The 26,445-nt window shown below is 40.1% G+C and overlaps 1 protein-coding gene and 1 pseudogene across 5 annotated transcripts in view; one reads left to right on the plus strand and one right to left on the minus strand.

Moving 5' to 3' along the window:
• The window catches only part of EPB41L2 (erythrocyte membrane protein band 4.1 like 2), a 205,508-nt gene that overhangs the window by 25,795 nt on the left and 153,268 nt on the right, over positions 1-26,445 (plus strand). The window lies entirely within an intron of this gene.
• On the minus strand, positions 25,212-25,330 carry LOC114225677 (U4 spliceosomal RNA; annotated as a pseudogene).

Genomic DNA, 26,445 nt, shown 5'->3' on the forward strand with positions numbered 1-26,445 from the left:
ATTTTTATTGTGGTAAAATGTACATAAAAAATTAAAAATGCATTGAACTTACCCTTTTCTCCATTTTGTGATGTACAGATCAGTGGAATTAAGGACATTCACAATGTTGTAGAGCTATCACTACTAATCCCAAACATAGACTCTGTACCCACTAAACAGTAACTCCTCCTTTATTCCTCCTCTCCAGCCCCAGGTAACCTTTATTTTGCTTTGTCTCTGAATTTGCCTATTCTAAGTACTGCGTGTAAAAGGAATCATATAATATTTGTCCTTTTGTGGCTGGCTTACTTCACTAAGCATAGTGTTTTCAAGGTTCATCCGTGGTATAACAAGTGACAATTTCATTCCTTTTTAAGACTGAGTAAAATTCCATTGTATGTGATACCACATTTTGTTTATGGACATTTGTGTTTCTACCTCTTGGCTATTGAGAGTAATACATACTGCTATGAATATTGATGTATGAGTATTTGTTTTGTTCCTCCTTTGAGTTTTTTTAGGTGTATATCTAGGAGAGGAATTTCTGGGTATATAGTAATTCTTAATTTTTTTTTTAATATTTTATTTATTTGAGAGAGAGAGTGAGAGTGAGAAGCAGCATGAGAGGGGAGAGGGTCAGAGGGAGAAGCAACCTACCCAATGAGCCAGGAGCCCGATGTGGGACTCGATCCCAGGACCCCAGGATCATGACCTGAGCCGAAGGCAGTCACTTAACCAACTGAGCCACCCAGGCGCCCCAGTAATTCTTAAATTTTTGAGGAATTTCTGGGTCATAGAGTAATTCTTAAATTTTTGAGGATTGCTTGAACTCTCTTCCACAGTGGCTATACCATTTTAAATTCCCACCAGCAATTCCTAAGGGTTCTAATTGCACCACATCTTTGCCTACACTTAATTTCCTTAAAAAAATTGTAATAGCCACCCTAGTAGGTGTGAAGATAGTTTTGATTTGCAGTTCCCTAATGTTGAGCATCTTTTCAGGTGCTTATTGGCTATTTGTATATCCCCCTTTGGAGAAATGTCTATTTAAGACCTTTGCCTGTTTTTGATTTCGGTTGTTTTTTGTTATTATTGAGTTGTCAGCCCCTGATTTTTAAAGGTAACGCAAATGAGGAGGTACCATTATGAGGTAAGTTTACCTTTTTATTATTTTGTTATTATTATTTTGGCAGGGCTGGTGGATAAGAAACATCTTCTTTTGTATAGTTTCTCACAAATATAAGTTTTCTGTGATTTGGGACATTAAGTGGTGTAGTAGATAGAACTTAGGTTTTAAAGTTCAAGACCTGAGACCTTGCCTTGGGCTAGTAAACCTGGCGGGTGGGCCTAACCTATAATATTCTGAGGTGAGGTCATCCTGCCCCATTGTTCTTGAGACTAAAGTATGAATCTGAAAATACTCTATAGAGGGATAGTGCCATTTATGATTTTTTACTTTGGTCTGTTGAGATTCTGTTACCTGTGCAAGCTAGTCTTTGATTTGTGAGAAAAAAATAAGGTTTATATAAGCAACTTTGTTCAAAGGGACCAAAATTGTTACTTCATTTATTCCCCTTACGTTCTCAGGAGCTGAAAAGAGATAGGAGATAAATGCCACTGTATTTTACGGATGAAAGAAAATGAAGGAAAGATGAAGCCCTTGTTCTGTTCCATAGCTTTCTAAAGTACTCTGCTAAACCTTTATTTATTTATTTTTAAAGATTTTATTTATTTATTTGACAGAGAGAGAGACACAGCAAGAGAGGGAACACAAGCAGGGGGAGTGGGAGAGGGAGAGGCAGGCTTCCCGCTGAGCAGAGAGCCCAATGCGGGGCTCGATCCCAGGACCCTGGGATCATGACCTGAACCGAAGGCAGACGCTTAACGACTGAGCCACCCAGGCGCCTCTTCTCTACCATTCTTTATAAACTTTTGAATTAGTTAGAGCCTTTGGCACCGCTAGGTGAAGGTTGTCATTTAATTTATTAGCAGCTGTTGCTGTATACATATAATTATATTTGACTACAAGTGCATTTTTACAAGATGAGTCTGGTGGAGTCATTATATAAATGATTCAGATTAAGGAAATTATTACTGAGGTAAGTGCTTGAGAAATTGCCTATTTAGAAATGCAGTGCATTTTAAAGAGGTACTATTTGAGGATCTAAAATATACCGGGGAGGCTGCATATTTTACTTTGACCTTATTACCATACAAAGGAAAGCTTACATAAAAATGACTTGTCAGTAACCTTAGGTTTTTTGAAGATATAACAGACAGTTTACAAGTAAGTTCTGGCTATTAGGCAATGGAGAAATACTTTCAGTAGAAGTCTGCTGATGTAGTTCTAGCAATTTATGGAGCACCTGCTGCGATAGAGGCTTATAAATGCTTTAGAACCAAGGATTGGAAGGGCAGTGGTGAGAACAGGAGGTTCGCGCAGCAGGGAGGGTCCGTGAACCCCGCCATGCTGGGAGAGGCAGCATGGCCCAGTGGAAGGCCACAGGCCCTGCAGTCGCTCAGTGCTTGCAGTCCACCTTTGCCCCTTGTTGGCTTTGCTCTTCAGGATATCCCTTCTCCCAGCCTCTAGTCTGGAGCCCCTGATAGTTGAGTCCTTACTCTTCTTAGCCTTCTGAGCTAAGAAAGCCTTCAGAAAGCCTTCTGAGCCTTTTGTTAAAGTAGTTGAAGAACTGCCAACAGTGGTTCTGAATAGGGGTGTGTGTGTGTGTGTGTGTGTGTGTGTGTGTGTGTGTGTGTGTGTGAGAGTGTGAGAGAGAAAGAGAGAGAGAGAGAGAGAGAGAGAGAGAGAGACTGTGAGCATACATGTGATTGTGGATGGCCGCAATCCACCTGTTATCCTCATTGGGTTGGGGGTTGCTGCATGGATAAAACAAAACAGAACAAATCCTCCCCTGAGGATTTCATTGTTGGGTAAAAGGGCTCAGAACAATCAAATCTTGGTTCAGACTGAGGTAGTGTGACACTAACAGCTGTGTCCTATTAAAGATCAACATTTAGCGGTTTGGTAGCAGTTAAATGTCACTGGAATGTTTGTGCAGTTGGTTTGTAATTTGACAGGCGTCTCAAAGTTTCCAAAGTAAATGTATAAAATCTAAGTCATTCTTCGACATGTGAATCAGGATTCCATGGAGGGAAATGCACTTTTAATTTCTGGAATTAACTTGGCTATTTAAAAATAGAGTTGTGATAGCTCTAATCCTTTCTGCGTGTTTTTAAAAATTTATTTCCATAGCAAGAAATTGTAGAATGTAAATTTAGCTTTTGAAAGGACAGTGATTAATGTACTGTTTACCCAGGTCATTCTTCAGAATTTGACTAGTGGAATGTACTAACAATGTCTTTTCATCAGTGCTCAAGTGGGGAGAAGGGTGGAGTGATGCATTCAGATTTTTGCAAAATAACACTAAACTGTTCAGCTTTTCAGTACTAAGCAAATAGAGAAGGCCACAGCATTCACTTGATGCTTTTCCCAAGTATAGCACCCCCAAAGGGGGAAATAAGTCATAAGGAGATAAAGTCTTGTATTTCCTTACCTGAATTTTGGAAAGGAGAGAGAGACACCAGGGAGGAAAATACCCATGTAAATATGGAATGTTTAAGATTTTCTTTTTCCCTCCAATATTCTCTCTCCAGTATTATCACCAATGAGTTATAGTGATGAGAAGGAAGGTTGAATTGTTTGCCCTTTGATAAAAGCAACTGATCAAAACTTGAGAGAGAATTGTGCTGCCTTAAGGGTAGATCCTTTTTTGTTTTATAGCACTCCAGCTGAGTTGAGCAGTCATTCTGGGGTACCCTCAGTAGTATGACCATTCACAAGTGCAACAAGACTTTCTTTCAAAGGACGTGTGGAGTATTGGAGACACAAGGAATAAAGATACGACAAGTTCAGATTATTTCAGAGTGAGAAATGTTGCTTTAAGTAATTATAACATTTGTGTCCCCTGATTACTTAAATATGTTTGGAGAGTAATGAAGAGAAAAATATGTGTATAAATATGTATTTACCTATAGTAGATGATATACTCTGGAGAATGTTCCATGAAACTGGTATAACTTAGTATATGATTTAGATCATCTGGTGTATGATTTAGATGTTACATAACCTTTTCTTCTGATTATGGAGACATAAAAAGTTCTGTTGTCTGAGGAGTACATCGGTGACACATACTTAGTATAGTGTTTTAGTGTTCAAGGTACTGGATCAGATTTAACAATTTCATCATACATTTTTAGTTAACATTTTCTCTTTTAAAATAATAAACCAATTAGAGTCAACTTTTTGTATAGTCTAGTATGTCCCGAGCATCAGACAATGGAATATTTTTATTTCATTCTTTTATTTTCTGGAGAGCAAAATCGTCACACTGAGGAATGATCCAGTCTGTTAGTGACAAACAGCACATGACTAGGCAGTCTCAGAAGGGGAAATGGGTTCTGTACACAGAACAAAAAACCACTTTGCCTGTGTCATGAAGGACTTGTTTAGCTTATACTTTTCTAAGGGGCCTAGTAATTGCTTTTCCCTCTGTGGAAATAGTCTTTCAAATAGGTGTTAATTCTTAGACGGCATCCGTAATTCTGATATTCTAGAGTTCTTGGTAATGTGAGTTGGTGATTTGCTATCACCTCTTTGTTTAATAGTAATGGAGGACAAATCTACCTCATGAATTATAACTGCTAACTTTTAAACTTTGATATGTAATTTATAAACACATGTTGGAATACTGATTTTCTGTTACCCGTTACCATTTTTTGGTCAGATCTTTTGAAAATATCTTTGCAGTCATCAAATAATTACACTATATGGGGGATGTTTTGAATTTTGCTTAGGTGCTTATGATAGAAGTTATGGTGCAGAATTTTCACTTTGCCTTCCTTGAAAATATTCCAAGCACTGGCAGTTTGAATAAACTATTTAAAATTGGGTATCAGCAGAAACTTGAATTGACCTTGGAATATTGCAAGACTCTTGGAAACATGAATAAATACTTTCTAGAGCATTCTTTTTAAATTTTTTGGGGGGGAACTCAAACTCATGGTCATTATTAAATCTCTAATTCCTAGCTTAGGAACTCAGTACATTTTTGTTGCATTAATGGATTTTTTGGGGGTGGGAGAGCCTAATAAGTTGAAGTTTTCCCAATTGGGGAACTATCTTCAGGCAGTGCTTTTTTTTTTTTTAATAAAGATTTATTTATTTATTTGAGAGAGAGATAGAGTGAGAGAATGAGCAGGAGGTGCAGAGCGAGAATCTCAAGCAGACTCCACGCTGAGCATGGAGCCCGGCTCGGGGCTTGATCTCAGAACCCTGAGATCACGACCTGAACCAAAACAGAGTCAAATGCTTAACCCACTGCACCACCCAGGTGCTCCTACGGAGCACCTGTTTTAAATGCATATTTACCTAGGAAGCTACATGCACACTCAGCTTTGTAAACTATTATAATGAAAAATCATCACAGTTTCTTTACATGCTTTGCTGGTGTGATGCAGAAAGGGTTGATCGTTATAGGGCATGAAAACTGAGGAAAGATTAAAGGTCCCTAGAAATTATCCATTATTTTAAAAAGATGAACAAGCTGCTATCCTTTAGCGAAGCGTTGTCTTGTGATAAACATTGGGATAAGAGCTTAAACCGCACAAGTATTTTCATTTTTGCTGATGTAATATCCTTATAAACTCTTCGGAGTGATGCCAGTCCCATTGCTGTGACGTTTGGCTCATGGAGGCACTATTAAATAATCATTGGCTATATTCACCATTGACCCTGTATCTTTTTGGCAAACATTTGCGTGTCTGCAGGTTTGTGAGGTAATGGGTAATAACTGACTTGCTAGGCTGCCGCCTGCTGAGCCCAATCTGCTGTGTCCCAGGGGGAGCGTAACAGTTATGTTGGGGCCTAGCCCTGGGGAAAGGAAGCTTATTTGCTTTATTGTCAGTTTTTGCTGTATTAAAATACATACTTGGATGGGAGTCTCGATTATAGGCCTTGCCGTTTTGATTAAGTGCATTTCAGATTTAAAGGACTCCATTACACTTAATGGTGTGGGCTTGCAGAAAGAAGAGAAAAAAATTTCACACCCAACGCTGATGTAGACAGGAAGTTTAACTTTTTAGTATTTGGTTTTCATTTATTAGGAAAACTTGTATTTTTCCCCGTGTATTTTGTTTAGCCCCATACCTGGCATGTACTTGGAACAAGGGATATAAAAGTGGTAAGTATTGTGGTATTTGAGCTTATGTATAATGTTAGACAATGAGCTGAATAGGTGTAACAGAGACAGAGTAATTTGAAGACCAGTGATGTGTATTATTGAAGTACCTAGAGGACTTTATAGTAAGGGGAGAACTTTGGGAAGAACTGATGGGTTAGATTGGAAGAGCAGGGGGTGGGGTAGAAGAACGATGGTGGGAGAGCCATCCGTGCTAAGACTGGGGTGACTGCAGAGGGGCCCTCCCTACCAACTAGAGGAGCTGAAATCTGACCTGAAAGACAGACAACAGGGGGCCGTTGTAGCTGCTAAGTGGTGGAAAGATGAAAATAACATTTAAAAAGATAAATAGGCTTTGGCAGAGTTGTGCAGGGTGGTGTGTGGGAGAGACCTGAATTGGTGGTGTACACCAGGAGAGACAAGGTCGTGATGCACACTGGCTTCCCTTACCGTGTGACATTTATGTTTTTCAGTGCACTTGAGCCCATAGTGTGAACCTTTCTGCCTTACAGACACAGATTCGATTTGTCAGTCAGTATCCTGTTAATCATGGGGCTTGAGGAAGCCAAGTCATGCCCTTTTTCCTCCCCCACCAAGCAAGAAGACCAAAAGTCAAAAACTCAACTCTCCTAGACAAATAACGAACCTTTAAGAGATATGGGCATGTCTAAATGATTAGGATGCAATTTATTAACTTAGAGTGGGAAATATTATGGGTGAGAGGAATATGCACATCATCCTGTCTAGTTCTGCTTGTTGGCCACATGACCCATTGGCAGGAGGTGAGTTGTGAGGGCAGTTTCTGAACTGGAAGGTTGGTTATAATGCTTAAGAGAACGCTTATGAGTAATTCATTGCTATTTTTTGAATCTGTTATCTGCCTGTTCGTGGGCTTGGTGCTTTGTCCTGTTCATATAGCATCAACAAAATGGACCCAGTCCCTGCCCTCTTGCATCCTCACAATAAGGCTGTTCTTGCTACAGGAGACTAGTATGTGGGTCAGTCTGACCGCGTACTCTATCCCTCTGAATTTATCTCCTGTTTCCGCACTGCTGGCCACTCTTCAAATTGACAAACTTTTCTTAAGTCATTTTATTAACTTCAGTCATCGTGCCTCAAATCTTAGTGGCCCGGGGGCCATCTGGCACCTTTTAGGTGATTTTGCACAGCATTGCTTTGATCTATTTTGTGATGGATAATCTTATATTTAGGTTTCCTTTTGCTTCCATGAACTGTGTACAGTTTGAAATAGACCCAGACTGCTAGCAGGGAGGTAGACCAGGAGGCCAGCTCATGGGTTCAGCTTCTACTTGCAATGATATTCCGGCTCTGAGCTTGCCTTGCTGCTTGTACAGTATTTCCATACCTTAAGGGGCTCGGAGTGGAGGGTTTGCTGTGGAAATAAAGACAAAGGGATGAATCTACCAACCTTTGCAAAGAACAGGTGACAGAGTCTAGTTAAGACAAACATGGGTGAAGGGGAAGATGGAATTAGAGGCAACTCAGAAGTGAAAGCCTAATGGGAAGTTGGTTTTGTGGGGAGATGATTGATTTTTTTTTTCGAAGATTTTATTTATCTATTTGAGAGAGAGAGCGTGCTAGCACACATGAGCAGCAGGGAGGGGCAAAAGGAGAGGGGGAAGCAGAATCCCTGCTCAGCAGGGAGCCTGACGAGGGGCTCGATCCCTGGATCATGGCTGAAGGCAGTTGCTTAGCCAACTGACCCATCTAGGTGCCCCAAGATGATTGATTTTTGATAGAGCCCCCAGTAGACTATCTAAGCAGAGATGAATATGGGCCAGTGATTTGATACTGTGACTTTGGCGATTGATTAAGGCCAGAAATGTACATTTGGATAGACTGTATTAGGATTAATGACTGTCTGATCTTGAACAAGTGTGTTTAAAAGGTAATAATTCATTCCTTAAGGTATTGAAGATGTTGGTTTAATGATTCATAATAAAATAGCTAACACTGTGGTCTTATCCTAAGTACTTTGGTATGTACTATCTCATTTAATCTTCAAAACAAGTTAGGAATTGGATCCCCCTATCCCTATAGGGGAAACAGACTGAGAGCGGCCCCTAAGATCCCATGCTTACCAGGGTTGGAGTTGGGACTTGTGGGCATTTGAGTGCTGAGCTTACACTGTTCACCACTGCATGGCATTGCCTCTCAATTAGATAATTTATAAGCAAGCAATAAAAGGCATATGGCTTAAAAAAACCAAAACGAACTTGAAATAAGCAGAGTAGTAGAATGAGGCCTCCAGTGGGGAAGGAAATGGGCTAGACTGAGTTTTGGGATGATACCCCTAGAGAATGAGGACTATAGGGGAAGCGGATTAGGAAACAGATAAAGAAGGATGGCTTTGACTCCAAATAGAGGCGTGTTAAGGAGGAGGTTTGTTATTGTTAAACATCAGCAGAGAATGTAAGTAGATGATAGGAACTGAGAATCCTACAGGCAGGCTTTTTCCTCTTCCTCAGAGAGGCTCTGAAATTAGTTGGGCTGGGATAGTATAAATTCATGAATATCCCGTGCTAAGTTTGATTTCTAGTGCATAGTAGACCCTTTACATCTACTAAATAAAAGAAGTGTGGCAGGAGTCCTTCGGGATATAAATAAGTCCTGGTCCCGGCCCTCAGAGACTGCTCGTTCTCGTTGGGGAACTCGATTGTTTCAAACATCAGTGAGTTGTCCTGTGCTAGTGAGTAGCTGTCATCATTGCCCTGAGTGCTTGGCTTGTGGTCCTCCTTATTCATCGTCTGTCACATGTCATCTGAGGACAGAAATGGGAACCTCTGGAGAAGGGGAGGTTTCGTAGTGCCTTGGCCTGGATGTGAGACCCTTTGGAGCGCACACCCTCCTTCCTGGCCGCCCTGCCGTTGTTGCAATCGCTACCATAAACCCTCCGCTTCAGTGTTACGAGCTTACCAATTACTCATTCTCCTCGTGAAATGCCGCATTGTTCTATGGCTGGGGCTTATGTTATCTGTTACTCCCTCTGCCTGTTTTTCCTCTTCCTCATCTGTCAAACTTGTACTGACCTTCCAAGTTGAATTGGAAAGGCGGTCATCCTGGTGAGGTTTGCTGGCACTGCCCGCCTGCCTGGAGCAGTTCCTTCCTTCCTCTGTGATTCTGTCCATGCCCTAGATCTTTCGTATTGCTTCACAGTTCTGTGTTGGCATTAAGCGCCAACAGTGACGGGGCGTGCTTCGGGAACGTGGGCCATGTTCTGCCGTCCCTCCTTTCTCAGCTTAGCCCCGTGCCTGAGTCATAGGGAGGCTTCCATAAATAGATCCTGAGGGAGTTAAATAATAATGGCTCCGTGCCACTTATAAACTGGCAGGTTTCTCCAATATTTGTTTTTAAAAAAGTTTATTTATTTGATATGAAAAGGAAGTGAAATACTCCTGTAGACGTAGAGTTCTTTTCAGGAAAGGGAAATTTGTATTTGTAACCACTGAAAACTTTGGCTCACTGAAGATTAGATGGAACTAACTTTAGAGGGACAACAGGAAAAGAAATACATAGTAAAGTTGTTTACATCCTTCAAATGATTTTTGGGTCATTGTGATTGTGTAATAAACTTTTAGGGTAGCAGGTTAAATAATGAACTCTTTCCAGGTGTTTGATTTACTACTCAATAATTATATATGCATATTAAGGTGGCAGTATATCATGTATTAATAGGGAAGGATTGCTTTTGTCATTCTTTCATTTTATGAAACTTTTTGTATAAAGCTTTTTAAAGATTTTATTTATTTGACAGAGAGAAAGAGCACAGGCAAGGGGAGCGGCAGAGAGAGGGAGAAGCAGGCTCCCCGCTGAGCAGGGATCCTGATGCAGGACTCAATCCCAGGACCCTGGGATCGTGACCTGAGCCAAAAGCAGATGATTAACCGACTGAGTCACCCAGACACCCCTGTATAAAACTTTTATCTAATACAGTTTTCTAGGACATGACCTTTTTCATTTCCTTCTAACTTGTTTGAGATTAAGCACTTTTTTACTCATTTATTCAACAAATATGTGTCAGTGCCAAACAACGTTGTAGGTAATGGGAATAGAATGATTTATAAAAAATCCTCTTTTCATGCAAATCATGTTCTAGAGTTGAGTAAGATATGATATCACAAGAATTTTATCCATAGACATATTTGATTACTTAATTATTATCTGTGACATCCATAAGAGGTTAGCCTTATAGAATCCAATTTTTAACATTTTTTAAAGGCTTATAAATGATGTTATTTATTTATTATTTTTTAAAAAGATTTATTTATTTGTTTTAGAGAGAGCATGAGCAGGAGGGACAGGGGGAGAGGGAGAGAGAATCTCAAGCAGACTCCCCTGCTGAGTGTGGATCCAGATGTGGGGCTCAATCTCATGACCCGAGATTATGACTTGAGCTCGATCTCATGACCCGAGATTATGACTTGAGCCAAAACTAAGCCAAAACTTCTGCGCCACCTGGGTGCCCCTATAGGATATTATTTATAATTGGAAGGAAATACCCCCTAAGAACAATGGCTGAAAATGATGATTACACTATTCTTAAAATGGCAGCTAACACAGCATGCTCACCGTGTACAGGTATTGTAATACAACTAGAACATTTCAATTTATTTAAACCACACACTCAATTTATGAGATTGGCGCTATCAGTAATTGCCATTTTGAAGCTGAGGAAATGGAGGAAAGGAGATTAAATCACTTGCATGGCAGCTAATTGGTTGAGCCAGGCTTTGAACACAAGCATGTTAGTAATTTATTAAAAACAAAATAAAACAATGAAAAGACTGTTCCCTTTGATGGGAGGCACAAAGATTGGAATATAAAGCAGATGGAGAATTATCTATAGGATTAGTAAAAAGCATGGAGTATTTAGGTGGTATATAGTGTAGTAATTAGGATCACTACTGGAGCCAGAATATCTGGGTTTAGCCGTTGCCTTGCTTTCATCGTCCATGAAACGGGAACCAGAGTAATGCCTATTTTATGGGGTTTTTGTAAGGATTAACTTAGTTAATATATGCAAGAACTCTTAGCAGAATGCATAGGAAGTATTCAGGAAGTGTTAGCTGATGCTCTTACTATTTTTGTTATTATTGCCATTTTTTAAAGATTTTATTTGAGAGAGAGAGGGAGAGAGAGAGCACAAGTAGGGAGAGCAGCAGGCAAAGGGAGAGGGAGAAGCAGACTCCTCGCTGAGCGGAGAGCCCTATGCGGGGCTCGATCCCAGGACCCTGGGATCATGACCTGAGCTGAAGGCAGACACTTAACCGACTGAGCCACCCAGGTGCCCCACCATTTCTTTCTTTCTTTTTTTTAAAGGATTCCCTCTTTCCAGAGGTTTTGCTTGTTTTTTCTTTTTTAGAAAAACATGTTGCCATGTATTTGGGTGTACACCTTCCTTGCTTTCCTAATTGAGTTTTCTGTTTTGTATCACTTTGGTGTTTTTGGCCAGGGTTTTGCTCAGGAGGGTATCGGAATGTGGTTCTTTGAGTCTATGCAGGGTGTTTAGGTATTTTTCAGTAATTCTTATTTGCTGTAGTTTTTAACAGATAGCCACAACCACCAGCATATTACATAGGAAGTCCTCCACGATCTTGAGATGATGCTTGCTGAAATGATATTCTTCTGGGTGAGTCATTGTGGCAGGATTCCAGCACTCACTAACCCCTGTGAAGCGATGAGAAAGGGAGGTGTAAGAGTGAGCTTAAGAATTTTTCCAGGAGCATGAGCAGCACCGTGAGTGAAGTGCTGAGTGTCATGGGAAAGCCCGTCAGTAAACTGAACAACTTTGATTCTAATCATCAGTGATGGGCTTTCTGATTTGGAGCCTAAATTGTTGATATGCATCTCTCACCAAATACACCATGGATATTTAGCATGGAAAATCAATTCATTGGTCTTGTTACTGTCATTTCATTCAGTTGTGGATAACTCCAGTGTTGGTAGCATTTTGGAATGTGTGTAATAGAAAGGGAGAGGAGACCACTTGGGGTCAAGGAGAATATGGAAGCTAGAACTACAGATTATTTAGAACACAGTAACAACGAGAACACTACATAGCAAAAGTTGAGAGAGGCTGTAGGAACTGTAACCAGACATTCCTAGCTTTATTTTATTTATTTTTTTATTTTTTTATTTTTTTTTAAAGATTTTATTTATTTGAGAGAGAGAGAATGAGAGATAGAGAGCATGAGAGGGAAGAGGGTCAGAGGGAGAAGCAGACTCCCTGCTGAGCAGGGAGCCTGATGCGGGACTCGATCCCGGGACTCCAGGATCATGACCTGAGCCGAAGGCAGTTGCTTAACCAACTGAGCCACCCAGGCGCCCTTTATTTATTTTTTTAAAGTAAACTCTACCTTCACTGTGGGGCTCTCGAACTCACAACCCTGAGATCAAGAGTACCATGCTCTACCAGTTGAGCCAACCAGGTGCCCTGACATTCATAGCTTTAAATTACTGTCAAATGAAAAAAAATGTAAATTAACATTACACTTACAACAATAGAGAACCAAGAATAAGCCCCAGTAAATAAGGAAGAGGGAGTCAATGACTTGAACAAAAATTGGAAGAGGAAAAAAAAATGTAAATGATATCTAAGAGCTAATTTTGTGTTGGGAGGAGGAGGGATGGGAAGTCACCTGATAAAGGACAAACCTGTAGCTATTTTAGCTGGGGAAAAAAAATGAGAAAAAATTTTATAGCCTTAGACCAGGAGACATTGTAAAGATACACCTCTGGTAATAATTTAGAAATTAATCAGCGAAATAGAAACATTGCCAGGAAAATATAAATGTTTTCCTTCAAAAGACATAGAAAAGGGGCGCCTGGGTGGCTCAGTCATTAAGCGTCTGCCTTCAGCTCAGGTCATGATCCCAGGGTCCTTGGATCGAGCCCTGCATCGGGCTCCCTGCTTAGTGGGAAGCCTGCTTTGCTTCTCCCTCCCCCATTCCCCCTGTTTGTGTTTCTTCTCTTGCTGTGTCTCTCTCTGTCAAATAAATAAATAAAATCTTAAAAAAAAAAAGACAGAAAATCTTGGAAGTTAATAATCATAGAAAAGGGGCAGCACCTGGGTGGCTCAGATGCTTAAGCGTCTGCCTTCAGCTCAGGTCATGATCCCAGGGTCCTGGGATGGAGCCCCGCGTCCAGGTCCTTGCTCAGTGGGGAGTCTGCCTTTTTCTCTCCCTCTGCTGCTTCCCCTTGCTTGTGCCTCTCTCTCTCAAGCTCTCTCTCTTGCAAAAATGAATAAATAAAATCTTAAAAAAAATAATCATAGAAAAGATGAAAAAATATGAGTTACTGGGCCTCAATTATAGGAAAGTGTTTTTATATTACCATGGAACAGAATACTCCTTTACTGTTCCAGAATATAGAACTGTATTAAAGCATTCTTTTTAAAATTTGAAGGCCAACATAACCCTGATAACAAATACTGATCAGAATAGTGGGAAAAAAAATAGGCTAATGTCACTTATAAATATATGTTAGGACCCAGTAAACCTGTCTCCCCCCAAAGTCTATTATAACCAAATGGAACTCATTTCAAGAATGTAGGAGTAAGGGGTGCCTGGGTGGCTCAGTCAGTTAAGCGTCTGCCTTCGGCTCAGGTCATGATCCCGGGGTCCTGGGATCGAGTCCCGAGTCCGGCTCCCTGCTCAGCAGGGAGTCTGTTTCTCCCTCTACTCCTCCCCGCCAGCTTGTGCTCTCTCTCTCTCAAATAAATAAATAAAGTTAAGAAAAAAGAATGTAGGAATAATATACCATTTCAGATTCCTTTAATAGATTTTATCATTGCTAGATGAGCAATTTAATGAAAATTTAATATTCATGAAAATGCTAACTAAATTAGGAATGCATATAATTATTTAATATGCTAAATAATGTGTTTTCAAAATAATGTCTAATGTTATACTTAACAGTATGATAATAGCATATCCTTAAAGTCAAGATAAAAAATACTACTTTTTGTCATTTTTATGTGGTTCTTTAAATTTGTTAATACAATCTAACAAGAAATGAACATTAAGTATTGGAAAGGAGGAATGAAAATTATTTTTTCACAAGTTATAGAATATTCTGAGTGCAAAACCCGAGTGAATCATGGGATAGCCAATTAAAAATGCTATGTAAAAATCTTATTTCTAATTCCTGATGGTGTAGAAATTCTGTTTCCTAGGAACAAATCTAATAAGATTGAAATCTTTGTGGATAAATTATGGAACATCGAAAGATGTAAAAGAAGGGCTGAATAAGTGGAGAGCTGTTCATTGTTGGCAATGCTTGATACTGTAAGGATACCAGTTTTCCTCAGATACATCTATAATTTCAGTGAAAATCCACTCAAAATCCAAAGCAGTTTTCATCCTAAAATTCATATGTAAATGAGCATGTGTTCAAGAATATCCAAAATAATTTTGAAGAACAAGTTGGAAAGACTTGCCCTACCACACATATCCAAGTTACTAAAATGTTGTGGCAAGGATAGGTAATTAGACCAGTGAACCTGTTATAAACCAATATAAGCCCAGAAACTGTTATAAACCAAAATAAGGAAACTTGTTATATTATAAAGGTGGTGGTCTAAATCGGTAGGGAAAGGTGAACTATTAAAGAAGTGGGGTCAGTACATCCATTGATTGTCCATATGGGGAAAAAAATGAAATTTCATTCCACACTTCATACTATGTGCAAAAATTCATGATAGATGCATAATAGAGTTAAGGGCAGAAAGCCAGTCTTTAAAATTTTTAAATGAAAATATGAACATTGTTGGGGAGTAGGGAACACAGATAATACAAATGATAAAGAAAAAGATTGAGAAATTTGACTCTTGAACTTCCATACAAGAAAATATACTACATTGGAAAGAAAAGTCTTAGATTGGTGGAAGATGTAAGACATTGTTAGTTGCCTTCCTTTCTTTACAAACACAACCCTATTTTGTGCCCACTTAAGAATGGGTGGCTGTCTCCTTTGATGTCCTTCAGAGGTTGTGTGCAATAAGAGGTAAGCTAAGAATTTCTGGAAAAGCTTTGCTTTCTGAATATGGGGTCTTGTCTTTGTCTTTCCTGTTTCCGCTCTTGCCTGGAATGTGGGTATCAAGTTTAGAGTTGCAACAGCTTTGTTGCAATGAAGAAGTTGAAGCTACATGTTCAAGATGGCAGGGCAGGAGGATAAAAGGCTAGTTCCATGATGATGTTCTTGACTAGATGCATCAGCCATGAATCACCTACTCCCATACTGTAGTCAAACGAGAAAAATGACTTTGGTCTATTCTAGCCATTGTAGGTGGCTTTTCAAGGGAGGATTACTATAGCCCATAAAATATAAGGATTAAAGTCTAGGTTATATGAACAACTATTATAAATCAATAAGAAAGGCAACCTAATAGAAAAATTGAGGATAATTGTAGGCCGTTCACAGAACCGGAAACCCAAATGGCCAGTAAATAAGCATATGACTCTCATTAATAGTTAGGAAATGCAAGTTAAAAGAGACTTTTCCATAACCATCATAATATGAGTGTAAAACTATCAAGCGTTGAGGAAGATGTAGAGAAGTTGTTATTTGTATTCACTTTTGGTGAGAATAGAAATTGTTACAAGCATCTTGCAAGAACATTTTGGCAGTATCAGGTAAAATTGACCATACCTCACTAGCCAGCATTCCACTAGATACGTACTCTAGAGACTCTTATACCTCTGCAAGGAGACATGGAAGCAGTGGTCATTGAGATATCTTAATAGCAAAGTAGTGGAAACGCTCTGTCCCAGTTGGGAAGAAGAAAGTTTATTTTATGATGGAGTACTATATAGGAGTTAAAAAGAATGACCTACATGTATGAACTACATAGAGCTACATATATGAGCATACATAAATCTGAAAAAAATTAATCTTGAACTAAAAATGCAGAAGACTATGAATTTGGGGATTAATACTTATGTAAAATATGAAAGCAACATTGAAACTATGCAAAACAATGTCATCAGCTACAGCCACTGAGAGAGGTACACACCTAAATAAGCAAATATTTCTACTCATCAGTGAATTTTCTGGAATCCTAAAAACTGACTTTTTAAAAATCCGGCTAATGTTAGTTCATTGCCTATTTTATTCCTGACAGTGTCTTATTTACTGGGGATGTTAAAACCAGAGTTGCTCCTTGAGCAAGTGGTATTATGTTAAATTTTTTTTTTAAAGATTTTATTTGTCAGAGAGCACAAGCAGGGGAAACAGCAGACAGAGGGAGAGGGAGAAGCAGGCTCCCCACTGAGCAGGGAGCCCAATGCGGGACTCGATCCCAGGACCCTGGGATCATGACCTGAGCCGAAGGCAGACACTTAACTGACGCAGCCACCCAGGTGCCCCTATGATGTTAAATTTTTAAAGCACTTTGTAAAAATACTCATGTATAGCTTCATTTAATTATTCTAATTACTTTCTGAGATAATACACGTGCAGGATTTTTATTCTTATTCAAATTAAGTGGCAGTAATTTGACTTAACTTTCTGATTTCTAGTTCTTTTTGTAATGGTTTTATAGTTTTTTTCCAGCAAACAATTTAATGTGTAGGTATACTTCATTTATGCAGTGGAACAAGTTATATTTTAAATAGAATTGCAGTGGCTGTCTAATTGGAGTGATCCAACGGTGAGTCTTTTCTGTTTGTTTTTCAAGTAGACGACTTTCTGATTTATTGCCTTTTTTGGTTTTCAGAGGCGGGGGGGTGGAGAGGATGGGGGGTGTTGAGTGAACACAGTCCTTCATTCTTGGTGTGCACAAGAATCATCCAGTGACTTTACAACAACACACATTCTCTTCTTTCCCCCCGCCCATTATTCTGCCCTTTCTCTTTCTCTTCATTACTAGACTGGTTTATTAAGGGCTGTGAGCTTGTTCATTTTGGTGTTCTCCAGAGTGAACAAGCAGTCTGGTGGTGGTGTGTGTGTATGAAGAGCTTTCTGGAAGTGAATACCTGGACACAATTAGTACTATATTGTGGCTAGAGAAGACTAGGAAGGATTTAATTTAATTCATTTATTTATGTTTTAGGGAAGATTTTAATATTCCACAGTTAGCCGTGTGCTGAATTGGTTTTCCATTAAACTCTCAATAAGCATCATTTTCAAACATTCTTTTCACTAGCCAGATCATTTAAAGACACGATTCTAAAATTCCAGGGAAGGATTTCACTGGAAAAGACGTAGCAGAAAATAAGAGTAAATAGAGAAGAATCTCATTATCTCACACAAGTATGCTAAAACAACTGGGAAGTGAACAGTTTTCCTCATAGAGAAGTTCTTCTCCAGCCCAAGCTACTGGGAATCGTTCGGGCCATTGGCAGCAACACAGAAAACTGCTCTTCTCACCCTTTCCAGCACAGGGATGTAGACGATTTGGAGCTGGAACCTATCCTCCAGCAACTGCTGGCTTGATTGAAGCCACATGTGTAGAGGTTTTCCCATGAATGGCCTTCAGTGCCCTTGCCATCCATAAAGTAAACCACACAGAGATACTTCAAAAACAAAAACACACAAACAAGCAAACACAACACCCTCGACACATTTATTGTGTAAATACAGTTGCAAACATAACCCATTGGGTAACAAATACATCTGAGTCTTGTGCGTTCTTTATCCCTCTCACTGTCAGCCCTGTGCTTTTTTTTAAATACAGTAACTGCACAATAAATACTAATTGAATATGGGGTGGAAGTGGGATGAGAACTGACAGAAATCAGTGCTTCTGTCTCTTCTGCAGGTTATATTTTAAGATGGGTTTTCTAATGTGTGAGCAATTGAAACATGGAACAGTAGTAAAGAGAGTCCTTGGTTGCCTATTTAGCTCAAATCTGAAGTAAATTTTCCCAAGCTGATTTTTTTCTAACATGGGCCAGAAAACCCATGTGTTTGAACTTGAGTGCTTTGAGTTCTCATGCCAGACCTCTGGATAACCTTGGGGTAACTCTTCTTCTGTTGCTGTTTACTTAGTCGAAAGTAAGCCGTGTGAGGATGGGGACAGCTAACTCGGGAAGGGCTTTCTCTGTTCCTTTGGTGATAGTCTCACAGTCTGTTTCATGCTGGTGTTCAGCAGCACACAACACTACCTCCTACCTACACAGTAAGTCTCCAACAAGGAGGCCATTTCTTCCCGATCCTTCCGTAGACACTTTCTCATAAATATTAACAATTCTGTGTCCTTTGAAGATGCTGATAAGCTGAAATCGCTTTGATATTCTGTTTTGCTTGTGGAGATGAAAGATGGTTTGGTTTATTATCAGTTAATGCAAGCAGTGAATGAAAGTGTGCTTGAAATTAGCACTTGCCCCATGTGCCGTTAATCTATTTAAATTGGGAAGATTACCTAAAATAACAAAGCGTGCCTCTTGTACTTAGATACAGGCAAGCCAGGTCTCTACCTACCAGACAGGTAAGAATTTTCCTTTGAATTTTAAATTTGGATTCTTTGGTTGGCCTTTCTGGGTTTTTTCCCTGGTATAATCTATAGGATCTATTTTGCTACAATAATTCAGTGTATCTTTGAAAAGGAGTTCTGAACTTGACCATATTTTAAATTACTGTTAATGTTGGACTCTGAAAAATATTCTTTGGATTATCCTTTATTAAATCAAAGTAATGGTATTTGAATTCAAAGTAATTGAATCCAGGTTCCTTTGCTTATCATTTTGGTCTCCGTGGTTTCTGGACAGTTTCGGATATTGTACCCTTCTGGAGAAGTTGCCTTTGTGTCATACTGGAACTTGTTCCGAGGTTACAAGTCATTTTTGGAGACAGTAACCATTCCCTGGAAAATACTGGGCTGATTTTCTTTTTCAGTCTGTGAATTGTGAGCTTGATTCATCAGATTGCCTTTTGGCATCTGATTTGCCCTGGGCAGGATAGTGTCCAGCTTTATTTGGTGAGTGACTGCAGATGCTTCTTGCCATTCAGGCTTCTTTATTTGTTGTTGTTGTTGTTTTTAATAAATGCCCCATCTGTGAAATTTTAAACCAAATGGGATAAAAGGAATCCTGGTTTTCAAGGGTTCTTTAATTTTGCATTCAAAGGGCAATTTCAGCTTTACTCTTTCAAATTGAATGTTCCAGTTGTTGAGTAACTTAGCACCTCCTACCCTCACCTCCGCTTACGTATTTGAGGGAGAAAAATATAGATTGATTTGTATGCCCGAATAAAAAGTGGAGAGAAACTTCCACTTCATCTGTGTGGCTTGCCCAGATACCTTTATGCGATCCTTAAGATTATGGAAAAAGCCCAGGTTCAAAGGGAACATTTGAGGTTATTATTTTATTTAAATCGAAAGGCAGATGTACCTTTTTTTACCTACTTACTTGAAACATGGCGAGTTGAGAATAGTGGGAAGCCAAGGACAGTTAAGTGCCGGAAATGGCTTCACGTGTTGCCTATTGCATCCTGGACGAGCTGGATAAAATAGAAACAGCTGGAATGCCAAATGCCCTATAAATTTCAGAGGCCGGTGTAAAGTCTGGTGGAGCACACTTTATGAGCTGATTTCGTGCGGAGCTTTGTCCGCAGGTCTTCGGTGACTTGCGCTCAGTTTTCTTCACAAAAATGCAAAATATTTGGGGCCCGTTTGAATTGCTAAATAAAAAATGGCGTGCATTTGGCTCCATCAAGCCAGTAGCCTTGAGAGATGGGCCTGCCTAGACATTGACTACATTTTTGTGGGAGAACGGGTGAAAAGGGCAGTTTCCTGTGTTGCTGCCAAAAGGTCTGAACAATTTGTAGTAGCTTGTGGCTAGAAAACAACTTCTGTGAGGCAAAAACAGCAACTTCAGACTGGCTCCGGGTATGTGTGAGAAAATGCTCTTTCCCTAGGCTTCGTAGAAAATGTATAGAGTGAAGTTTTAAACTCAGCTGCTTTAAGTGGTGTTATTTTGGTTGATTTGGATAAAACTTGGGGAAATATACTTGGGAGTTAGCACAAGTGGTGCATAATGTGGTACCTAAAAACAAACAACAAACAAACCCCCAGCATTTATATTTTTTATTTACTTTTCTCCTGCCTTAAAAAAGTATTGGTAAATCTTGGCATGTAGGGTGTGCATTTTTACAGGAATTTTTTTTTCCTAGTTGACTTAATAGAAGTGTTTTCTTCATTTTGGCAGTGTGAGAAGTATGTTTATAAGATATGTATATGAAACTATTGGTAATTGCCGTAGAGGTAGTACTTACTTAATTACTTACTGGGCACCGTGCTAATATCCTCATACTGGTTAAGTCGTTTACTTCTCTGAATGAGAGAAATAGCTTAGGCAGGGCTGTCATGTAGCTAGAAAATGGTTGGGGGCTGTTGGATTTGGAGTCTGGTCTGTGTGTTCCTAATTATTTCAAGATAGGTACGGTTTCAGATATCAGATACTCATTTTGTAGATTTAAAGTCTGTTAAAAGTTGTGTTGTTTTTCTTTTTTTCCCTCGTAGAATGGGCTTGGATATGTGGAATGAGGATAGATTTGACTCGTTTTTAATGTTTTCACTCATCTTTTTCCCAACTGCAGCTTCCACCACACCTGTACTAACCGTGGCTTAAATGTTCCAGACTGCTTTACTTTTTTGGCCTTGGTTTTGATCTTTCTCTTCTGTTGGGGATATCTCTTGGCTTTTCATTGAGATGCAGACAATAGCTGGTCAAGACCTAACCTTTTTCTTAATATTTTGCCCTGTTTGTTAATCTCACTTTCCTCTTTATTGTATATTTAATAACCTGATGCTCAAAATCTAGCACACTTGTTTTCAACTGGGGAGGAAGTGGGTGTGTCTGTGTTTTTGTTTTTGTCCCATGAGGGACATTTGGTGCTGTTTGGGGACGACTGTGATGGCCATGACTTGAGGGTGCACTGCTAGCCTCTATTGCCTAGAGACTAGGGTTGCTGCTAAACATCTTACAATACACAGGACAGCGCCTCACAGCAAAGAATTACGGGCCAAAGTGTCCATCGTGCAGAAGTTGAAAACCTTGATGTAGCTATCCTAGGACACGGATCAAATGTAATTAATTAGAAGTGGTTTCTGTCTTCAAGAGATTTTTTTTCATAGCAAAACAACTCCATGGTAACTAGGTGAGTTTTTATTTTCTGTTTGAGAGGTGGAGGAAGAGGCTCTCCATCTGTCTGCTCACCCAGCCCTAAGCCAAATAACACAAGTTGACCTTACCTTGGAGTGTCTTTCTGCTGCTTCCTACTCTACCTTCAGCCCCCATCCTGACTTAGAAGAGATCACAGCTTTGAAGTATTATTTGCCATTATCTTATTACAATAAATGGCCTGCCTATTACCAATGGTACATGAACTACCTGGGTTTGGGGTGAGAGGGAAGCAAAAGAATAAAAGGGTTGCCCACCCAAGTTTTGACTGGACTGAAGGTCCGAGTGTGCCTCTCATATTGAGTAGCAGAGTATGCAGTTGTGAATGCTCTGCGTAGGTCCACACATATCTACAGGGTCAAGCATTGATTAGCTTTGTAAACTGAAAACTAAAATACAGTGGATAAGTGGAATTTTTAGGTGAGCTTAAAAAGAAGAAATCTCTAGGTCCAATGTTTAGCAAATAACTACCACGTTAGGGAAATTGACTTTTTTGTATTTGATTACCTTGTGAGTTGTTGGGTCTCATCTTTGTGATTTGGTTTGAATGTTAAAAGTTGAAAGGAACAACTCCTAGTGGTATCTTGATGCTGTGGCAAGTGTGTGGGATTCTCCACCTTTCTTAGCTCCTTGATCTTTCAGAGATGGCTCCACTTTACCTTACTCTGCTCTCTGCTTGTAGGCTTTTTTTTTTTTCTTACCAGCTTGCTTTATGTAGGTATTTCCTACAATGAATTTGTAATCGGTGGCTTTCTCCGTGTGTCACTTACTAGGTTATGATGTCCTAGCACGGTGCTGGGTGCATAGTGACCCTTTATTCCCTAAATGTCGAATGACTGAATGGTGGAGGAAGAGGAGAAGCAAATAATTTAGCAACCTTAAAACCAAAGGAGAAAACCGTAGGTGTTTGAAAGTCAAAGTGTGCTGGGGAAGGAGTGTAAGTAAGGAAGGTAGGAATTGTTACATTAGTTGGACCGTTGTGCACTTTTTCTTTTTCATTCTGCTTGACTGAGGCTGGTAGGCTAGCTCATGGCCTTGGCCGCCTGTGGATGGCAGGTCCGAGTGGGGTTTGTCTCCTCTTCCTGAGGTTCCTTCGAGCTTAATTATCTTCTTGTGTTCTCTGCCTGTGCTGAAATATAATCTGCCGATTTTCTGGCAGTGTGACTTCAGTCTAGATTTCTGAACTGCGTGAGTCGTGTGTGTTCCCTCCCTCCGGGGAAGAACTGTGTTTTAATGTGATAGAAATGACCCTTGGAGTCCTGCGGTGATTTCCCTGTAGCAGTGCTCCTATCTAGTACATTAAATTCTGGGCTTGACCTTTTTAGGGCCTCCTCAGGCACATTATGTTTTCTTAGCTTTCCTTCTCTTGGCCCTTGAATTCAAGAGACGCAGACTCCTTTTACTCTGGGGTTTTTCTTATGTGCATTGGTGTCCCCATTAGTGGCCTGGGTTAGAATAAATAGCAACTCTATAATGTATGTGTCTTGTTTTTCTGTTGAATTACGTGAAAGCACTTATTTGACATTTTGATTCAAAATAGAGATAATTATGGGAAAAACTTTTTTTCAGCAAAAGGCCCCCTAGTAGGGCATCCATTCTTATCACTGTGGCCATGCCATTGGACTTGTCCCTTGCAAATTGAACATGCTTGATCTCACAGGTGTTTGCATGGTTGAACAAATTATATTTGGACAATACACTGTTATGCCTGTCTGATTAGAGAGGCAGGGCGGAGTTGCAAAAGGACTACTTGGTAAGAGAATTAAGGAGAATATTGGCAAACATTTTCTAAAAAAAGAAAACAAAAACACTCTGAAAGTAAATATACTTTTTCTTTTGTTCTTTAGTGGCAAAATGCTCTTATTGGAAGTCAGCCTTGTACTGCAAAGTCTTTTTTTTTAATCTAGTAACTTTCATAACTATGAGATCGTTAAGCAATATCTGGTTTTCCTTATTGGAGGACAGCTGTAGTTAGATTGTGGCTGAACCCATAGGAAGATCCAATATCCAGTGGCCTATATTTTTAGTCTATAGTTTTTTTTTTTTTTTTTTTTTTGGTTGTGGTGGTTGTTTTAGCTTTTTGCCTAGATGTGAAATCTGTGTCCAGGAGAGTGGAAGTGTAGGGTGGGTTGATGAGGGAACTGTCCTAGGATTTCTGGAGATCTCTGAGTCCAGTTAAAGTCTGTGGTTGTGATTTTTTTTTTTTTTTATTTGACAGAGAGAGAGAGATAGCGAGAGCAGGAACACAAGCAGGGGGAGTGGGAGAGGGAGAAGCAGGCTTCCTGCCGAGCAGGGAGCCCAGTGTGGGACTCGATCCTGGTACCCTGGGATAATGACCCGAGCTGAAGGCAGACGCCTAACGACTGAGCCCAGGCGCCCTGTGGTTGTGATTTTTGAGAAAAGTTATCTTAGCTATTTTTGTTTTGCTGCATGGTTGCAAGTAAGGCCAGAGTTAGGTGGAACATTCGAACATGCTGGAGGAGAGAGGAGCTGGGGGTTAAGGCTATCATGGTGGCCCATGGGATCCAAGGTGCTGAAGGAGGGTAACGAAGACCTGGCATTGGGAAGTGGGAGGGACACAGGCTGCTCAGATCAAAGAATTGGGGTTCGAGAGGGATTGAGCTAGAAAGATGGAAGATAATCAAAGGTCGAGATGCAGGAAATTAAGATAATGGTAGGATTATAGGTCTAGGGCAGGATTTTTCAAGAAATCATTTTAAAAAGCTTCTGCACAGCAAAGGAAACAGCCAACAAAACAAAGAGGCAACCCACAGAATGGGAGAAGATATTTGCAAATGACACTACAGATAAAGGGCTAGTATCCAAGATCTATAAAGAACTTCTCAAACTCAACACCCAAAAAACAATCCCGTCAAAAAATGAGCAGAAGACATGAACAGACGCTTCTCCAAAGAAGACCTATGAATGGCTAACAGACACATGAAAAAATGTTCAACATCATTAGCCATGAGGGAAATTCAAATCAAAACAACATTGAGATACCACCTTAAAACCAGTTAGAATGGCAAAAATTAACAAGGCAGAAAACAACAGATGTTGGAGAGGTTGTGGACAAAGGGGAACCCTCTTACACTGTTGGTGGAAATGCAAGTTGGCACAGCCACTTTGGAAGACAGTGTGGAGGTTCCTCAAAAAGTTAAAAATAGGGCTACCCTATGACCCAGCAATTGCACTCCTGGGTATTTACCCCAAAGACCCAGATGTGAAAAGAAGGGCCACATGCACCCCAATGTTCATAGCAGCAATGTCCACAACAGCCAAACTTGGAAAAAGCCGAGGTGCCCTTCAACAGACTAATAGATAAAGAAGTTGTGGTCCAAAATACAATGGAATATTACTCAGCCATCAAAAAGGATGAATGCCCATCATTTGCATCCACACGGATGGCACTGGAGGAGATGATGCTAAGTGAAATAAGTCAAGCAGAGAAAGTCAATTATCATATGGTTTCACTTGTTTGTGGAACATAAGGAACAGTATGGAGGACATCAGGAGAAGGAAGGGAAAAATGAAGGGGGGGGAATTGGAGGGGGAGACGAACCATGAGAGACGATGGACTCTGAGAAACAAACTGAGGGTTCTAGAGGGGAGAGGGTTGGGGGATGAGTTAGCCTGGTGATGGGTATTAAAGAGGCACGTACTGAATGGAGCACTGGGTGTTATACGCAAACAATGAATCATGGAACACTACATCAAAAAACTAATGGAAGTACTGTATGATGACCAACATAACATAACAAAATAAATGCAAACAGCCAAAAAAAAAAAAAGGCTAGGACTGGCATTTAGAATATGAGAAAGAATAAACAGCATGGGAGTCAGGGTCTTATCTAGCCTATGCGGAGTTATTACATGAATTAAAAGAAGATTCCCTCTTTGGGAAAAGTTTTCAAGCAGCAATAATCATGCTTTGGATCAGCCTCATGGGCCGTGATCCTGCCCCTGCACAAAGCTTCCCTTTTGGGAGAGGGAAGGAGATGGGCAGTGGGAGGAAAGAGGTGCCCTTTTTTTCTGGCTGAGGAAATCCATTGGCAGAAGGTTTACTGAACCCAGGGCTGGATTTAGCACAGTCTGCCTAAGTTTAGGCATTAGTCTGGATCAGAGTGGATCACACATAGTCTTTTGAAAACTTTGTTTCTATTAAAACTGGGTGTGTTTACATTGTATTTGCAAACTGGGTTGGAGGGAAGGAAATATTTTACTCCGGGTCACATGTGGAAAAGTTTGAAAGCCAGTGCTTGGGGTATGACCGTGGGAATGGGTAACTAAAATGGTGAGGAGGGCAGGCTCTCTCTCTCTCTCTCTCTCTCTCTCTCTCTCTCTCTCTCTCTCTCTCTCACACACACACACACACACACACACACACACACACACACGGCCTTATAAAAAGGAGTAGGAGTATGATAATAAAAATGATTTCAATTTGGAATGCATTATTCATGTGAAGGTTTGGGATTCTGCTCCCTTCCTTCCTAGTAACTTGGAACATTGTAAGGTGGTGGAGAGAAATGTGGTTCAGATATAGGGTGAGCTCTGACTCAACCCTGGGTCTCTGCGGCTTCACTGTCCGATTTAGGGAAGTACCAGAGTCTAGGTCATTGCTAAGATCTTTTAAAAGCTAGGCAGTGAGGAGAGGAGACTTTTGGTGTGCTTTGGGTCAGAGGGAGAGAGCTTTCTGCGATTTTCAGTGATGGGTTGACTGTAGAACACATAGTCAGCAATAGATAGTTGAAAATTTTAGAGGATTAGGAGATCAGCTCTATAAAAAATCAAGTAGACGCAGTCTTGGGATTTGTAAGATATAAGTCCTAGTGTCTTCCTCCTGCTATGTTCAGGATTTTTTAAAAAATGAAGAAATATTAGCATTAGCATCCAAGTGTGAATTTTGGCTTTGGCCTTAGAATGCAAGTGAAAACAGACATGCACACTTAGCCTTTCCTCGGCCACTTCCCCGTTGTTAGGAGTAGTAAAATCGTGGTAGTAAGTTGCAAGGCCTGGGTTGCTTTCTAGACTGAACCTGGGAGGTGGAGAGTCTAGTTTCCCTTTATACTGGATCATCTTGGTCAGGC

The sequence above is a fragment of the Eumetopias jubatus genome, unplaced genomic scaffold (assembly GCF_037043125.1).
Source record: "Eumetopias jubatus isolate StellerSeaLion01/CBP00866 unplaced genomic scaffold, mEumJub1_p1.0 scaffold_6, whole genome shotgun sequence".
Lineage (NCBI taxonomy): Eukaryota > Metazoa > Chordata > Mammalia > Carnivora > Otariidae > Eumetopias > Eumetopias jubatus.